The 17853-nt window shown below is 36.4% G+C and overlaps 1 long non-coding RNA gene across 1 annotated transcript; it reads right to left on the minus strand.

Annotated features, from left to right (window-relative positions):
- Window positions 1-9943: 9943 nt before the first annotated feature.
- LOC140250428 (uncharacterized) lies at window positions 9944-17522 on the minus strand. The gene is made up of 3 exons (XR_011903169.1): window positions 17476-17522; window positions 11495-11636; window positions 9944-10228 (listed from the first exon to the last, which is right to left on the minus strand). It is a non-coding gene; the product is annotated as an uncharacterized lncRNA (long non-coding RNA).
- Between the last annotated feature and the right edge of the window lie 331 nt (window positions 17523-17853).

Genomic DNA, 17853 nt, shown 5'->3' on the forward strand with positions numbered 1-17853 from the left:
CTGGACTGTTGAATGGTTCTACACTCCTAGCTGGTGATGAACAATCCTTGCCACCATTCTGTCTCTCATCTCTCGTCACAGCTCTGCCAGCTTTCTGCAACAGGCTCTACTTAGAATCATTGCTGGAGGAGATATATTTTTATGCAATGTCTGCTGATGTAACTTTGTAGACTCTGCTTTCTCCAATGCTCTCTTTTCCCATATGTCAGTCTTTGCACAGACTCTTCTACCTATTCCCTGGTCCTGGGATAAAGAGCTCAGCACAAGTGCTGAAGGCCTTCCCAATGAACCTCCTCATTCTTGCTACTTTCAGTCCTGTGGAAATGAGTAAAATACCAATGACAAAATAATGTGACAAAACATCCAGTAGCTGCTGCATCTTGGGTAGTTAGGTGGGGAACAGAAGACCCATGAAAAGGAGGCACAGTGCCTCACAAGCTTCCAGATTCCAGCTGTTACAGCCTTGCAGTCCTTCTTCTCATCACTTGTATCTCCTTGTGCTGTCTGAGCAAATCCTAAAGTAGGACTAGATATTCCTTATAAGTGTGCTTTAACTTTTCTGTCTTATTATTTTGATCAGCTGGCCCTCCATAGCTGAAGTCATCATGGACAAGACTGCCTAGTCAGAAATTGCCCTTGAAACATTCAAATCTGCATGTTTGCCCCAGTCATGATGATCTCCTGCCTGAACAATGGAAACAATGAAAACACAGCAGCTGCCCACTTTAAATATATACAGACTTGATGCACTTCAATTATTTTAGCAGTTGAAATTTCTTGAATGGCCTGAAGGCTATTCCTGTTACTGTGGAGAGCATACTGCTAAGGGGGTTGGTTTTGAGGGCCTATTTCTTCTGTAATATTAAGATGGTAGACTTCTCAAGACATTATTCAAGAGAAGAGCAGTATTTAAATGCTTAAGATAATAATTTAACCATCCCCTGCTTTATTTATTTTTTATAGACTTTACATCAAGCAATCAGAGCTTCTTCAGTGATTTTGTCAACCAGGTATTGTCAGAAGTGCAATTCTTTCTGAGAGCGGTCATTCTGGGATCAACAATGACACAGTATTTTTCCTCTCTCTTCCCCAAGCTCAGACTATGTGACGACACTGAGGGCTGCCTCATAATGCCATCTGAGGTGGTTTTTAAGACACTTTGTCTTTGGATCAGAAATATGTTAATGCAGGAAGCAGGTGTACTTGTACTAATTTTCAAGCTGCCACACATCATGGAGTCTTTCTACTCCAGAAATAATGAACATGGCTTCTTCTGCCATTCTTTGGTCTTTATACATAACACAGCACATTGTCTTAGTAGATGAAATAATCTGTTTGAAGTCATTTCGATGCATGTTCCTTGTGGTGCACCATCTAAAATGCAGAAATCTTGCCATATCCTATCAACAACTGTCTCTATAAGGCAAAAGTACTGTTTCTACAGTAGATAGGTGTCGTGTATCTGCATTTGTTTCTAGGGTAACTGGTCATTCTTTAGGCTGTCACCACTCAAACTAGCTGCATTAGGGGCTATTCTTTTGTTCAGGAACATGAATCAGCTTAACATTTACCTCTGCAGTGTAAATAGCAGTGAAATGGAATTACTCAAGTAAGAGCATGAAATGTTAGCAACAGTAAAACACAGTGCACTACTATGAAATACTTCAAGACATAAACAACTCAGCTTTCATAAAAACCTTATTGCTAACTGTCCACTGTACAATCTCTTACTCACACTTTCCTGATCATTTATGCAGGAGAGACGGATGAACAAAGTGACGGTTTCTAAGCTGCTTTGCTGTTGAGTCTTAGAAGTTACTAGTGAACATGACACAGCAAACACATTCATTGACATAACAGACTCTGTGATGCAGTTCCTTCACAGCTAACTCTAGAGTACAGAGAGGACAACCAAATTGGACCATTTTCTTAATGAAATAAACTCTCCATAACTTAATAAAAGCTAGTGAAAAAAAATGTAATTCAAAAAGTTCATCTAAATGCACAGCAGTGTCTTTAATCTGAATATTTATCTCAGAGCTCCAAAGAAAAATCTGGTAATGAATTTTCTCTGGTTCTTTCAAAGACTAAGTGGCAGCAGCAGAAGCTCCCTATCGAAAACCTAGTATCTCCCATTTGTCAGAGGCCAGGAAAAGCCAACTACTTCGGAGGATGTAGGGACTCACAAGGGCCAAAAGAATAAAAGGCAAAATGATAGCAGCAATCTCTAAGGGGACTGCAGTCTGAAAGTGGTGAGACTGCTCATAAGATTTGTTAGCTGTTGACCTCTTTCTACCACTTAAGTTATAATGTGATGAGGGCTTGGTGATGATGGAAAAAGCCACTCTTCCTCCTTGATACCGACCTAGGCAATTAGGATCATGAGCCAGGCACAAAAGCATGGCTCATGACAACTGAATTACCACCCCCTCTGCTGCTACTTGGTACATCAAGGACAGTAGTGAATTCCTCTAAAGTTAAAAGCATTTTACATCCTGGTCTCCAAGGAAGAGATTAAAGTAAAATGATTCCCCACTCCCCCAAAAAAGAAAAATCACCACAAAAAAAACCCCATAGTCTCCTGATACTACAATTCTAATGGAATTTATTCTTCACTCCAAAATTTGCAGGTCTCTGATCTAGCTAAAGATTTAGGCTACCAGGATATTTTTTTCAGCTGTAGTTTTTATTTCTTTCCACAGTATTCCCTGTAGTGTCACTAGAAAACCACAGTACTGCCAAAACATGTTCTCTATTTTTCATTTTCCTCACTTTTATGTCAATGCTAAAAAGGAATAGAGAATTCTGCTTAGATAAAATATTATGAAAAAACAGCTTGTTAAAAACCAGTTTTTAAATATATATGTGCACTTTTAAAAATGGTAGAATCAACCTGGATATTACTGCAATATAGTCATAGATGACACCGGGTATAATCTAGCTTTCCAGTTAGAAGAATCTTAGTAGTTTTGAATAACATACATCCTGATGTGCCTCACTGAGAAAAAAAAAAAAAAAAAAAGACAAAATTTCAACAAAGACAGAACTATTCAGTGTAAAGAAAATAATCAGATCACAGTCTAGCAAAATGAACAGTGGATAGGGAGTGAACTTGCAAGCAGCTGTCTATTTTTTGACTCCTACAAAATAAAATCATTTCCATTACAACATCAGTACTGATCAGTTGTGCTAAGTTGTTGTTTGACCACTATTACTAAAGATAAAAAAATCCAGAAATGATATAAACGTATAACGTTTATTATTATTATTATTATTATTATTTAAATTTTATGCATACATTGAGCAGGTCATATTTTTTATAGATAACCTATCAGTTTTAACAGCTTTCCTATGGCCAGGGAAGCCAAGTTGAACTTCTCATTACTTTAAGAGGAGGAAAAACAACACCTTCCCAAATCTGTCATGTGGATACAGGCTTTAAAATGCATTATTCTTCCTGAACCAGCATGATGCACAATATGAGCCACTAGCAGAAGAGGGTTTTCTTCTCCCAGTCTTATTCAACTACGGCTGAAGGTTTCTGTATAATTCTGAAGCATGCAGCCACTGCACCAGGCTGGTCAAGTCGTGGGAAAATTCATCTTCAATCATCCATCTCTTCTTGCCTCAATCCTCCAGAGCTGAGAAACCCCAGACTCTTTTACCCTCCCATTTCAAAGGGATGAACTCCTTTCCTACTTCCCGTGATCTTCATTTCCACCACCCTTGGCAAGAGGCACCCCTATGGAAAACTCTCATAATCCATGAATGTAGGAACAAGAGGGCAGGGACTTGATCTACCAGGGATCTTTATGACTTTTCCAGGCTTAAGAAGAGGAAATCCCTTTCTGCTGTCCTGCCTTCCACTTTCTGAGCCCTACAGCGAGGAAAGCAATAATAACATACTAAAAGAATTCTTACAGAGAAATTGCAGAATTGCCAATTCTTGTGAATTTTTACAATTTCATAGCTTTGAAGTAGTTCTCACAATCCCAGTTCCTGGAATCAAGAGCTTACAGTAGATCCTTTCAATTATAAATAAAGTTGTTACCTTTTGTTATAGTGAAGAAAAGGCTTCTCATGTGAAGTGAAGCCAAGGGAAGGAACCAGAAGGTAAATAAAAAGAAATCCCTAAAGCATGGCTATTATTATTTAATCATCTGATTGCTTTGGGGGGAATAAGTATGACTCACTGTTTTAAAGCGCTTTTAGCCACGGTAACAGTTGAATGGGAAAAGCAGCATATCTTCAGCATTTCTGATGAATGCTTAATTTACTGTATAAGAGATTAAATTAATTAACATTGTTTGAGGGTAGCAGGATCCATTTTGGATGTGACAATTTTAACTTGGGAGAAAGAGAAAAGCCTTGAGGAAGGCAATGAAAGAATGAAGAGAAAGTAAGAAACACCATGCAAAGACCATTTTCATAATTTTGGTTACTATAAGAGCAAATTCAAGTCTGCACTTTTGTTAGGTGTGAACATAGTATCCTGGTTAATCAGTAATTGCTGATACGCTATCTGTTGTGATTATCGAATGTTTCCCTGTCAGAAACAACACTTTTACAGGCTTTTGGGTTTTGTCACTAACTACTTAAATATTTTATGCTTCTAAGATAATTTTCTGCAGAGGAAATGCTACAGTTCTCATTCCAGGAGCAATTTTAGCAATGGTTATTGTTTCCTATCAGCAATTCTGTATTTTGGGATGGAACCAAATTGCTCAAATTCTGTCTTTGTTATACTTTCTCCAGTATTGCCTATGAGATAGCAGTTTCACAGCCAATAATCTGGAAAGACCGTAATAGAATTTACATAACAGTTTGTGTTACCTTTATATCAAATCACAGGTGATAGCACTGCTTCTTGTGCTCATTATAATCATCTGGTGCCACAAGATCTCCTTTCTTTCATAGACTTGCAAGAAATCTGATTCTACAGTGCTGAAGTGTAGACACCTACAGCTTTAACATCTTTCTACCAGATTTTTTATAGTTGACATGCCTCATCCCTGCTTATAAATGTCCTATGTATCACATATCATACATATTCCTTGGGGAGAACAATCATAATGATGGCAACCTTAGAAAGAGATATTATCAATATCTACGGTCCACCACAATCACACATCCTTTGTTCTGTTCCTCCAATCTGCCTGAGTTTTGTCTAGATCTTTTCTCCACCAAAAGGTGTCAGCAATTATTAGCAGATGGAGACAAATCCCTTTATTGAATCAATTAGTGTAAGAGTATTGAAGTCAGCCTGGCCCTGAATGAATGAAGGCTCTGGTGTGGCAGGATACAGAATAAGGAGCTTAGAGTTATCCAGTTATTTACTGGAAAGCATAATTCAAACTCATATTGGATATAACTTTCTCCTAGATCTTAGGCTAACAAAATATATCAAGTTCCCAAATGAAATAGTATATAATTGAAAGCCTCAGTAGTATAAGTAGAGGAGATACACAGTGATTTAGGGTCATTCTTCATTGTCACAAGGAAAAAAATTTTAGAATGATGTAACACATAACTTCAGGTATATTACAATTTAGGTATATATTTTAACTGAGCTTATGACTTTTTTTTTTTTTTTTTTTTTTTTTAACCTAGTCAAAACAACTAAGCCAGCTGATTCGCTATTTTAAATTCTTGCAGATATAAGTCATTTTCTTAGCAGCTGGCCCTGAGAGATATTGTGGTAAATGGTATTTTACTCTGTTTTAATTCCTTCTCAATTATTTGCTACCTAAATTTAGCTCAATTACTAAGAAACAGAAAACTGAGTTCTTCACATTTAATGGAAACGTTCTTTCCTCCAGACAGAGACTCCTACAAACTTCACATCTTTACAAGGCAATGCTCTTGTGTTTTTCACCCTGAATTCATGTCAGAGGACAAAAACTAAGGCAATTAAATCACATGTCCACAAAAGTTAGTTGGATCTGCATTCTATCCAGAGCTTAAAACTTAGTCAAGTTGGAAGCTCTGCCTTGGCCATCACTGCTGAGGTTTTCAGACCACGCTTATAATTAACTGTCAGAAACTAACGAGAATTTAAAAAATTATTCAAGACAAGCAAGTACTCAAGCATTCCACTCATTCACTTGTCATAGTTTGGAAACTGAGTCAGACAACGCTTTTCAAAACTGTTACTCAAAAGAAGCAAATTCAGCTAGTTCCATTCACATCAATGGAATCAGAAGTCATGGCTCCTGAAGCGTCACTTGAAACAGGTGCTATTATATCCTTTATTTCCCAGCCTATGGGAGATAGAGGAGAATACCGAGGACAGCAGCACAGAGCACCTGATTGCTGAGCAGCCTGGATAGGAACTGAGTGAGGGTCCCTATTGTATTGCAAACATTATCAAATAGCTGTGCTCCTCTGTTTTTTGGTAATTGTTCAGTGAATTCTTCTTGATTTTAAAAGGTTTGCAGACTTGTGATTTTTAATTTTTGTAGGGGTTTAGACAGAGACTATGTCTGCTACTTTGTGTTCTCCAGGAAGGATAGGTATTAATTGGACACAAGAGCATTTTCGTCCTGCAGTACTGTGGTCTGAGAAGTTGCTATAATGTCAATCCTTTCTGTAAGATGGCACATACCATTTTAACGTCGTTATATTTGTGTTCTAAACATGTACTGAAATCCTACACATCTTCTGACTGTTGCTGAAAGAAGCAGTATGCAACTCAAATGTAGTCTCAGATTTGCATAAAGTGTAACCTGAACACGAATGAGATCCCAAGAGTTAAAATATGAATTCTCACTCTACATCAGCAAAGTCTGAAAAATAAGGGACATTCATATTTCTGAAAGTTTTTATGGCATGAAGTTGGTTCTCATATATTTTTTTTCTTTTATATTGAGAAGAATTCTAAATAGGCAATATATATATATATGTTTTCCCAATTTTCCATCATTTTATGCCTTTCTGATAGCCTTTCTTTTTTCTGTCCCTACCAATGCATTTTCTTTGGGTGTTTAACAGTTCCCTCAGGGTAGGAACAATTATTTATGACATACTTCTCCATGTAAGATTTATTTGGAAAAACTGTTCCTATGGAAACTGCTGTTTTCAAACAGGCTTGTATTAACTTCAAACAATAGGACTGCATATGCAATAGAGAACACATCTTTTATTAGCAGGCCTATTCTAATGAATTTGACAACCAAATAGCTTGCTCAGAGGAACAGAATTAAGTATATTCTGTGATATGATGAAGTGGGCATTCAGCCATCAACAGGTAACAACAGGGAATTAGAGAAACCTAGTTCATTTTATCGTGACCAGATTAAAGGTCTCTTAAAATTTCAGGGAAAAAAAATAAAATAAAAAATAAAAAAAAAATATATATAACTATCACTAAGTTAAAAGTTCATTGGAATGGTATGAAAAAGTAGATAGCATTGTACTCAGAAATAAAACTGCACATTTTTATTTCAGAAACATCAAATTTTATCTGTGTGAAATACAGACGCTATAAGGCCTTGGCACTAAAAGTGGATTGACAGGCTGGGATACTATAGATGCTTTTGATTTCTGGGGCTTCAGAATCATGATCTTGTAATTACATTTTCTCTTTGTGGTGTTTTTTAGTTTATTCTCACTTCACATTACCTTCTGCTTGTATTCTAGTCTTGGTAGTCCTCCCGATGAGATAGTGAAGATGCAGCATAGCACATCTGTATAAATTTTTAAAGGAAATTTTTTCTTTTGTTTGTCTGACCTTTTAAAAATACAATCCAAAAACTTACTGAATTCATTTCCTTGGTGGTATTACTTGGCTTCTAGAGCTGTAATGTATTATAATCTAGTCAGGAACTGGTAAGGGCAAGTGGAATGTTATCTCATAACAACATCCCAGTTCTCCAGTTTGGTCTCCTCCTTTTTGTCCATCCAGAAGGTGATTTTAATACACAAGCCTGTGCTGCCAGTCATAACACAGACAGGCAGGTAGCACTTGTTTATGTTCTTACTCATCTTGTTAAGAGAGATTCAGAAAATATGAATTCTGCTTTCCTTCTAGAAATGCATTCTGCACACTTGAGTGGCCACTCTGTTATTTAAATGATTAGCCAAGTATGCTCCTTTTATAAAGTAGAAATTTGGCCACAGGCTGAGTAAACTCCAAGACCACAATGTATAATTGAAAAAACTTTGAATTTAATGCTGGAGTATCTTAAAAGCACAAGACCACAGAACTATCAGATAAACACCTCAGTTTGCTATGCTGCAGCTTCTGGGCATATCACAGGAAAGGAGAAAAGCATGTAAACTCACTAAAAGGTGATACCACCAAGAAGAGATTTAAAAACCTGTGAACCAAGTCACCCAGAAAATAATAACTACCTGTTTTTAAGTTGATCAAAGGACTGCTGATGGTGAACATTCTCACACAACTAGGGGCTCAAGTCATCTGACTGGCTGTCAGGTAGGATTGGTTGGTAGTCTTCCTTTCTAGATAGCCCTAGAGATAAGAAGCATGCTCATCATGAGGGACCCAACAGACATTACCAGACTTGCCTAAGCTCAGGTGAGCCTAAGACTTGTCTGTTCAAGAGCAGAAGTCATTTTGCAGCTGTCAGTAAAGACAAAATAATTTTGATAAGTTTAAGTATAGAATATACTATATACATTGCAGTGTGTAAATGATGAAAATAACGTTAAGTAGATTCAATAACTTCTGCGCTCAAGGGACAATAAAGTCCTTCCCTAATGGGAACAAATGTAAACTGTTCAGTGCGTAGGGACAAGTCCCCTCCCAGTTATCTGTGATGCTCAATTTTCTCGTGTATTGTTTTTTAAAACTGAAAAACAATGACTGAGGTACACCTGCCTATCCTCGCCATTTTTTGTCTGTTTGTGAATTGGATTTTTCCACTTGATTTATGGTGAATCCCATGATGTTTCACTTGTGTTTTCCCAGTATAGAGGCAGCACAACCTTAGCCCTCCAGATTTCTTTCCTGGGTTTTAACCTTGACATTTAAAGGAAGGGCTTTGTTGCCCATTTGGAAATAAAGACAAAACATGCATTGTTTTTCTTTCTCATTCTCCTATTCCACAGACAGAAAGCTAAAAGACTTGAATGGAGGAAACAGGAATTTCCATCCCTGCATCTTAAATAATCTTTACCTTTTAGTTTCTTCTTATACATAGCAAATCTCTCTCCCAGCTGAAAAATAACTGTAAATATTTTTAATGATTTATTTTTACTGGAAGAAGATCCATTGTGACTTCAGTCCCAGAAGTGAATTCATGTTTTTAATTCATATTCCCAGTGCTGCTAGCTTCTTTTAATTATAGTTTTAAAAAATTATAATTCCAGAATCTGTTACACTGCATCTGTGTGAGAATATTCCCTTCCAGCCCTCTGTGATAACAGTGGGAAAAATAACAGCTCAGCACCCAGAATGCAGATAAATTAATATTTATTATCAATGATATATATTCTTATGTTAGTGGTCATTCGGTGACTAATAATTTTTAGTATTTAATATGACAAGAATTTCCCGAGTCAGACTTTAAGTTATGTGAAACTGGAAGGAAAAAAAAAAAACAACCAAACATTAAGATATGGATGTATTACTCTTAAACAAACAAAAAGGAAGGTGCTTTAGTTCATTATTCAGGTGTGTTTGTTATACACAAATACAGTGTTATCAACACCAATGCTATGCCAAAGATGGGATTTTGTGAAAGGCCAAGGACCCTACTGTTTTTGAGCTTGTTGATGGGATATTTACCACTCTTTTCAAGTCAGTGTAGAGTACAACTGACCTACTTAGAGCGATTTATTTCTCATATATATATATATATGTATATATATATAAAAAAAAAAAGAAGGAAAATTATCTAAAAGAAAATGGAGAAACTCAAAATCACATCTAATCCCTAAATGCAACATTAAGTACAATAGGTATCAGGTGCTTAGCCTCGCACTGCCACCACATATATGCACAGATAGCACATTTTACAACAGCATATTCTCCAGTAACTGCACTTTCATCTTTATGCCTTTACACAGGCAACTAAATGCTGCAGAAAGTGTCACTGGAAAGATTTACTGCATATCCATGATTCCCCGAGCAGCATTTTCAAGTTTTTCACAGAGACTGGCTTGATGTTCTCAGCCTGCTTTGCAAGTCTCAACTTCCCATGCAGCACCACATTACTGGGATCCTGGCAGCAACTAAGATGGCACTGGAGCAGGAATTTGAACCAGCCTGGACAGTAGGTATGAGCAGAAAGTGAGAGTATCAGAGGCTCAGATCAGAGCCATGCCTTTGCCCAATCTGCTGTAGAAATCTGAACAAATTTCCTTCCTCAGAAAGTTCCCTTTGCTTTTAACAGATAGATGAGATTACATGTTTTTGAATCACTCTGAATCTTTACCTACTCAATAATTTTAAAAACTTAGGTTTGAGGGAAGGAGAAAAACAGCCACTTTTCCCTCCTCCATTTCGGGGGGGGTAGGGGGTGGAAGATTTCAGTCTAAAAAAGGATTCATGGCTGTGAAAGAGGTGTAATTTCTAACCAGTCCAAAATTAGAAGCAGCACTTTTTAGGAAAAATTCTTTAGTCCCAGTTCTTCTCCAGTTTCCTATGGGCTAGCAGTACCTGATTTTGCAGCCAGCGTGCTGGCTTCTGTGTATGTGCTTCTACATGCTATCACTGCCCCCCAAAGCAATGAGTAGAGTGCCAAATCTGGGATTACAAATTCCCCTGGGTTATCAGGTGCCAAAATGTTGACATCTCACTACTGAAAAACTCAGTGTCTAATCCTCCTCGTGAGTCCTGTATTTCTTTAGTTACCATACTGAACCAAAAGCAGTTGCTACAGGGTTTTTTGTATTATAAAATAAGTTATAATAGAATAGAACCTGAGCCACTTCATGAAGAAAAAACTGGAATCAAAAAGAGATTGGTTGAACGCCCTTTTCTCCTTGAAGAGAATTAGCAGAAATGTGAATCTTGCTGATTATCAACATCATATTTCAAAAGTATTTTCAAATGTAAAATCAAATCCAATGAGATAAAGATAAAATTTGGATTGTTTTTGAGGAAAACTAGGAAACCATTCACAAAATGGAAGAAACTTCTTTATTTTTAGAAAACTACTTGCTTCCATGAGATGCACATCAGGTTCTTACCACCATAATAAAAGTCTAACAAAACTTCATAAATCTGAACATTGAAGTCATGCATCTTCACAAATTACAGGTCACTATGAATCTAATATATTCCCCAAGACTTCTCATTTATGAGTCCTATACCTAGAGGAAAATGTTAGGCAGTTCTCCGCAAAATTAAAGCGTTTTCCAGTAAAGAGTTTTCAAGTAGTGTTTTCCCTAGTGAAACAGTAAACAAGCATATTACCTATAGCTAATGTTGGGGTAGACGGCAGCTGTGTCTAATGTATTGTATAGATCCTCCCCAGAGCATGCCAGTACTAACCGGCATTAGTTTGTGATACATATGCTTGGCACCTACCTTGGCTGCCAATCAGATTTGCAAGCCAGTCAAGATCTTCATTATCTTATAAGCTCTGTAGACTATTCTATGTCTGTACTCACATCCATATTTCCTATCCTTCAGTGAAGATGGGGCCTGACTGAGTCCAGCTTACATCTTGCTGTAAAATTAGAAGAAAACATGATGAGATGAGGGGAAAAAAATACATGGAATATAATACATAATATATATGGAATATAAACAAATCTGCCAGCAGCTTGCTTTATTTGAACAAACAAGATTAAAAGAACATGAGAAGATCTTCCTTCTAGCAGTACATTTGATATATCTTTCATAATATAAGATGCTTTGATGCTCTCATAATATATGCTATTAAAAATACTCATGTTTAATTGCAGTAGTATAAATGGGGCTAATTCAGAAATCAAAATTATGTGTTTATTTTCACCTCTGCTGCAAAACAAACAAACACCACTATGAATTTGTCTCGTTCCTTATCTGTCATACCATTGGTAGCTAAAAGATGTCTGCAGCCAGTGGGGGCAGGACAACAGAAAATATGACAGTAGATACTATAAATGCAACTTCATAAAATATAGAGGACACTGCATAAAGGCTAAGGGCAGTCCTGAAAAGAGACACCTTCTGGAAAATAAGGGAAATGGATATCAAGCTATTTTTATCATTTGTAGGCTTTTTTTGTTTGTTTATTTGTTCTTTTAAGCAGGAATTCATTAGTTAATATAATTGTTCTGACTTTTCTACCCATTTTAATATTGAGGATTTTGAGGACAACCTGGAGAACTCCAGGCTGTACAATTAAGAGAGCAAATGAAACATAAACAATTCTACGAACACGTTCAAAGCTTTAATCGGAACAGAAGTCAGTTTTGGTTAACTGTTTTATAAATTTAACCTTTAATGGAATCTAGAACCACAGAAGTATTTCCTTTCTTTAAACATCCTAATGGAAAGCGAATTAAAAGAAAAACTGTTTTACAATGTAAGCACAAAATCATTGGACTAAATCAACAAACGAGAATATGAAACTCAAGTCTATGCTTGTTATCCAGGCTAAGAGAAATGCAAAACATATGTATGGCAGAGAAATAAATGAAAGACCAAATCCTATTCATAGTTAACCCATAAAATTTCAGTGATCATATTTGAACTAAATGGGAATAGGTTTCTACAATACTGTCTTAGCCAGTTATGGTGGTGTTTCTGTAGGAGGTTAATAAAGTTACAAATGTTTTTCTCCTAACTGGAACCATCTTCAAAACTACAATTTAGTGCTTTAGAACCCGAGTATTTGCTGCAAAAATTTTTAAACAGAATATCTGTCATGGTTTTATAATTTTGTAATATCTTAATAAAATAGAACTTGATACAATCTTTACATAGATTTTAAGCACATGAGCTAAAGCCATTATAGCAGCATTTTTAAATATAATGCATGTACAGTAGTCCATTTTACATTTAATTGTCAAAGTAGGCAAACTATTTCTGACAAAGCACAAAAATAATGACTTTGGATAAAAATCATTCATCTTATGAAAACTGATGTAGAAGACATACTGTTTTTACTATCAGATTCTGTTCAGCTCATTTTATGAGAAAATTGCATTAAGAGATACACATGGAAGATTAGCCTTTTCCCTAATGGACTTCAGTAGGTTCCCAGAAACAAGTGGCTTCAGCAAGAGCAGTCCACAGTGAAGTCCATGCTACATGGCATAAGAAGAACAGACTTTCTCACCTGTTTCATGTGTGGTGTTTGCACTGGAGACAGAGAAGTGGTTTGGGTCAGGAAAAATGAAAACAGAGAAATTTTGGATGCTACATTCCATTTGTTGGCAGAGAAAAAGAGTAAGAATTTGGGAGAGGAACAACCTGATGTAAACTGGGTGAGAAAGCAGGAAAACTAGGGCTCTTGCAGAACCAAGCCCCTCCTCTCTCCTCATCCCAAAATGTGCACAGTGGTACAACTGAAAAACAGCAATCTGAAAAACATCACTTCCTCAGGAGAGAAATTTCTTTGTAGTTCCAGTTCTGGGACTGTTTGTTGTTTGTTTTTTTCTCCCCCATCTGTGCAACACCACTCTTTTCAAGTGCTTTAACAAGTAACATTCTATTTTAACAATCCGCTTGTGTGGGTAGCACTTGCATCTATTTGCTAACATCTACCCTGCTCATTCTCCTGTTTTCTCTCCTCCTTCTTAGGTTTGATAAGGTTCCTATTCCTTGAAATAAGTACACAGAAGAGCAAAAAAGGCTTTGCAACGATATGAGCTTCCAAAGAAAACTTAGCCTATGGGTTTCCACAGAGGCCTCTTCTGTCCTCAGGTAATTTGGAAGTGTGAATATATTTCAGTGCCACATATACCATTACTGAATTCATCTGTGTGAATTACATGGTAGGTCCTTTTTCCTTCTCCCTTAAGTGAGAATAAAAAAGAAATGACTAAAAACTGAATCTCAGCTTTGATAAAGACTAGATGGGTTTTGGTCAGAAGAAAATATGTGGTTTGAAGAACTAATCACACCTACTTTCCTATCCTCTTCCTTTTAAACTTCTGTTCTCCATCTGGTAGAGCTATACAAGATCTTTAGAGGTGGAAAGCAAAGGGTCTTGCTAGGCTCAGCTGTTGGCCAAGCATGTGAGCTAAGAGGATCTGTAAAAGCACCTTCTCAACTCCATCTAGAGTTTAACCAAAAGAACAGCATTTGGGCTTGGTGTCTTTTATTCACAGAGGGGAAATACAGAATATCTGCAAACTGACAGAGTGGAATCCCATCTGTATTTTCATATCATAGTGCTATTTGAATTATGGGAAAAAAGTGTGTCAAATTAGAGCTCTTTTATGTATTCCATAGGAGTAATGGAATAAGAAATAATAATACTCCACCACAAAGTTAATAGTGAATAAGCAATAATTAATGGATTGTATGAATGTGTTCCTACAGTCTTGATGAGAGCACTGGGCCCAGAATAATGGAAAGCTATTTTTAAGGCATTACTGAGCATGTGGCATTCTCTTTTCCGGTTGTAAACTACCAAATATGAAACTGGACATCTAAAAGCTCCAGGGTGATGCGATAGAAGAGAGAGGGAATGAGGGAAGCTCAAGGTGCCCAGCTTCTAGTACTTTCCTTTCCCAGCAGATAATTTTGCTTGTGCTAGTAAGAAATTATTAACTGGAACAATGAGCCCTGAAAGGGAGGTGATTACTTCCATATGTCATCTTTTCCTTTTAAAAGAACAAACCGAATCCACAAAAAGACAGCCTTCTGATTTTTCTCATCCTTCCATCTCCTTGTGTAAATATGAAAGGTAAGGAAAAGATGGATAATACTTGAGAGAAAATTTCTGAAGCACTGATTGATTTGCAAAGTGAGATGCTCTGCCATTGTAGCTTTTCTGCAGGATTTAAGCTCTTAATACAGAAGTCCTGAAAATTTTTGTTTGATACTTATCTTTTCTCAATTTAATAATCTATATCATTAGGAAAAAATATTTAGTGCTGTGTCTGTCTTTTGCTAAAAATCTGAGAGCTGATTAAAATCTTTGATAACACAAACAACACTCAAGGCTCATCATCTTTTATGGAGGGTAGAGAATCTAGAATACTGTGTTAGCAAATAAATGAAAACTATAAAACTTATTTCTCAAAAACTTATTTTTGACTGGGAAAACCTTATTATTTCCCCTTGTTTATACCAGTGTATGTTGACTGCCATTTCTAGTCCTTTAGTAGCCATGACAATACCTGTAAAAGCACCTGGAAAGGATCCTGGTTCTTTCTGTAACCTGTAAATCTCATCTACTTCTCATTACGATCTGACAGCATGCACAGGTTATATTAACCATTCAGCCTGTAACAACTTTTCAAGTCAATACTGGAAATTATTTATAACGTTTAAACCATTACTTACTTGTTCAAATGGGCCCCTGCTCTTTTTCATATATTTATTTGCATCTCCTATATCATCTACTCATCCCAGGAGTGTACTAAAACTCAGACAAACAATCCAATTATATCTGCTGCTAAAATATGACCATTTTTTCAAGTTATGCCATTCTCATTCAATTACGAGAGAAGGTACACTGCCTCACTAATCAATTTAAAATGCTGACCTGATGCTTTCATTCAGAATATTTCTGCTTGTCTCTTCCCGGTTAGCTTTTGTAATAGGTAATGATTATTTTTTGTTTGTAATTAAAAATTATACTAGAATGATTTCAGGTGCAGAGAATTCAACTTTAACCACAGAAGTATTTATAAGAAATGGACCTGATATCCTTGTAAGGTTTTATCTTTTTCTACATGATACACTAAAGAAAACTTATTTCATAAGGGCAGGTATTTTTATATGACAGATAAGAAAAGTCATCATGTAGGTTTAATGATAAATACTGCCTTTTTTTTTTTAATATTTTTAAAAGAAAGTCAGAAATGGAGCAATTACCTTTCAACTGCTTTAAGGCTTTACTGAAATGGATCTTAAATCCATCTAGCCCAGGAGACTTGCTTTTGCTGGAATCTCACATAAGTAGGGAGCTGCAGCAGGTTTTGTTTTGGTTTGTTTTTTTTTAAAAAAAAGGAGAAGGAAAAAAGGATTTACAATCGTGATATGAAAGCAGAGGAGTCTAATTTGCTGTTGATGTCATTGAGATGAGCTTTGTTTATCTGGGAGTAATACATAATACTGTCAAAAACATTTAATGGCTGCTTTAATTTCAGTTAGCTTGGCCAGTACTCCTGGGGACTCACTCTGTAAGCTGAGGGGATATAACTCTATCACGTTTATGGCTGTTTTCTCCATAGAATCTCCACCCCATGCTTTTGATTAAGAATATTATCTTCAAAGCAACACATTAAGCTCCCTTCTTATAGTAGCAGTATCTTCCTGTAGGTTCTGCTTGCTTTTATTTTTAAGATTTTCTAATGTACTAAGATCAATTCAAAAATGCTCGCACCTTCAATCTCTTCTCCAACATGAAGATCTGACATGATATTTAAATACTGCTTTTTCAACTTTTGATGAAATACTTCATGTTATTTCATTCTTTTTGTTCAAAATCCAGTCAATTAATTTCTCAGAATGTGTTGATTTATTTATTTCTCCAGAGAACTGGATATTGTAGCAACATCCTTGCACAAATCAAATCATCTAACGTGATGCTAAATTCTGACAAAAAGCACATGACAAACAAAAAAAATAAGGAAATATACAGAACAAGTATGTGGGCAGGGTAAGTTCAAAAGTGACGTCTTTACCACCTTCCCTTTTTTTTTTTTTTAATCTCCTTTTAATTTGTCTTGGATACTATACACACAGTCCTTCTCTAGTTTCACACTCAATAAGTGTTTAGATTTTTACCACAATCCATTGATAACTGTTTTCAGGAGAGTTATTTCAAACTTCTCTGTACAGATATTTTGCTTTGGGGAAAAAAAAAAAAAAAAAAAAAAAAAGTGCTTCATATGTTACTCAATAAAGACAAGAAAGAAATCTCACCTAGAAAGAAATAACCTGATAAGCAAAAGCATAAAAGGGGTTAACTGAAAGAGTACTGGTTCCACAGAAAAAGATCTAAGAGTGACTAGGAGATTAATAAAAGTCTATAATGTTACACATGTGAGAAAGGCAAGAACTCTACTTGAATACAGAAATAGTAGCACACAAAAATCACTGAGGTAACTCTTCACTACTCAGAATGGGTAAGGCTTCAGTAAGAGTGCTGCAGATAGCTTTGAGTAATGCTTTTTAAGAAGTAACTTAATTCCAAGAAGAATTTACTACCTGATAGAAAAGTAAAACAGGAAGAATGGTTAATAGTTCAGAAACTGTGACATCAAAGGAAATCCTGATGTTGGTACCATCTATACCTGTAACAATCAGAAAGGTCAAAGCAACGAAATGATGACACAACAGGTGTAATGACAAAGGTGAAGCAGCACAACAGAATGGTGTTACAAAGTAAAAGGACTCACACATCTCCAAAGATCTTAGCTCCCATAGAAAACTCCACAAAGGAAGGATCTCCAAGCAGAGATCCCTCCCCAGTGGAAGTCAGCCCTTAAATAGGGTCTAAGAGAGGTGCAACCAGGCTCCACCCCTGAGTTGCCTTCACCTGTGCTCCCAGGGCTGACCAAGTCCTTTCTTCAGGTGCTCAATCAGTGGTTCAGGCCATGACTCAACAGTTTCCATACAATACCCTTTAGGAGTGATGACACCACCAAATATCTTTGGTGATCTTCTTTGAGCTCTGATTAATTTGCCCAGCACATTAATCACCAGAGATATAGAGTGTGCCTTGATGAACATGAATGGGCCAGACAACTTTTTGACATTTGTTTATCCTTGATATT

Source organism: Excalfactoria chinensis, chromosome 3 (genome assembly GCF_039878825.1).
Source record: "Excalfactoria chinensis isolate bCotChi1 chromosome 3, bCotChi1.hap2, whole genome shotgun sequence".
In the NCBI taxonomy this organism is placed as follows: Eukaryota; Metazoa; Chordata; class Aves; order Galliformes; family Phasianidae; genus Excalfactoria; species Excalfactoria chinensis.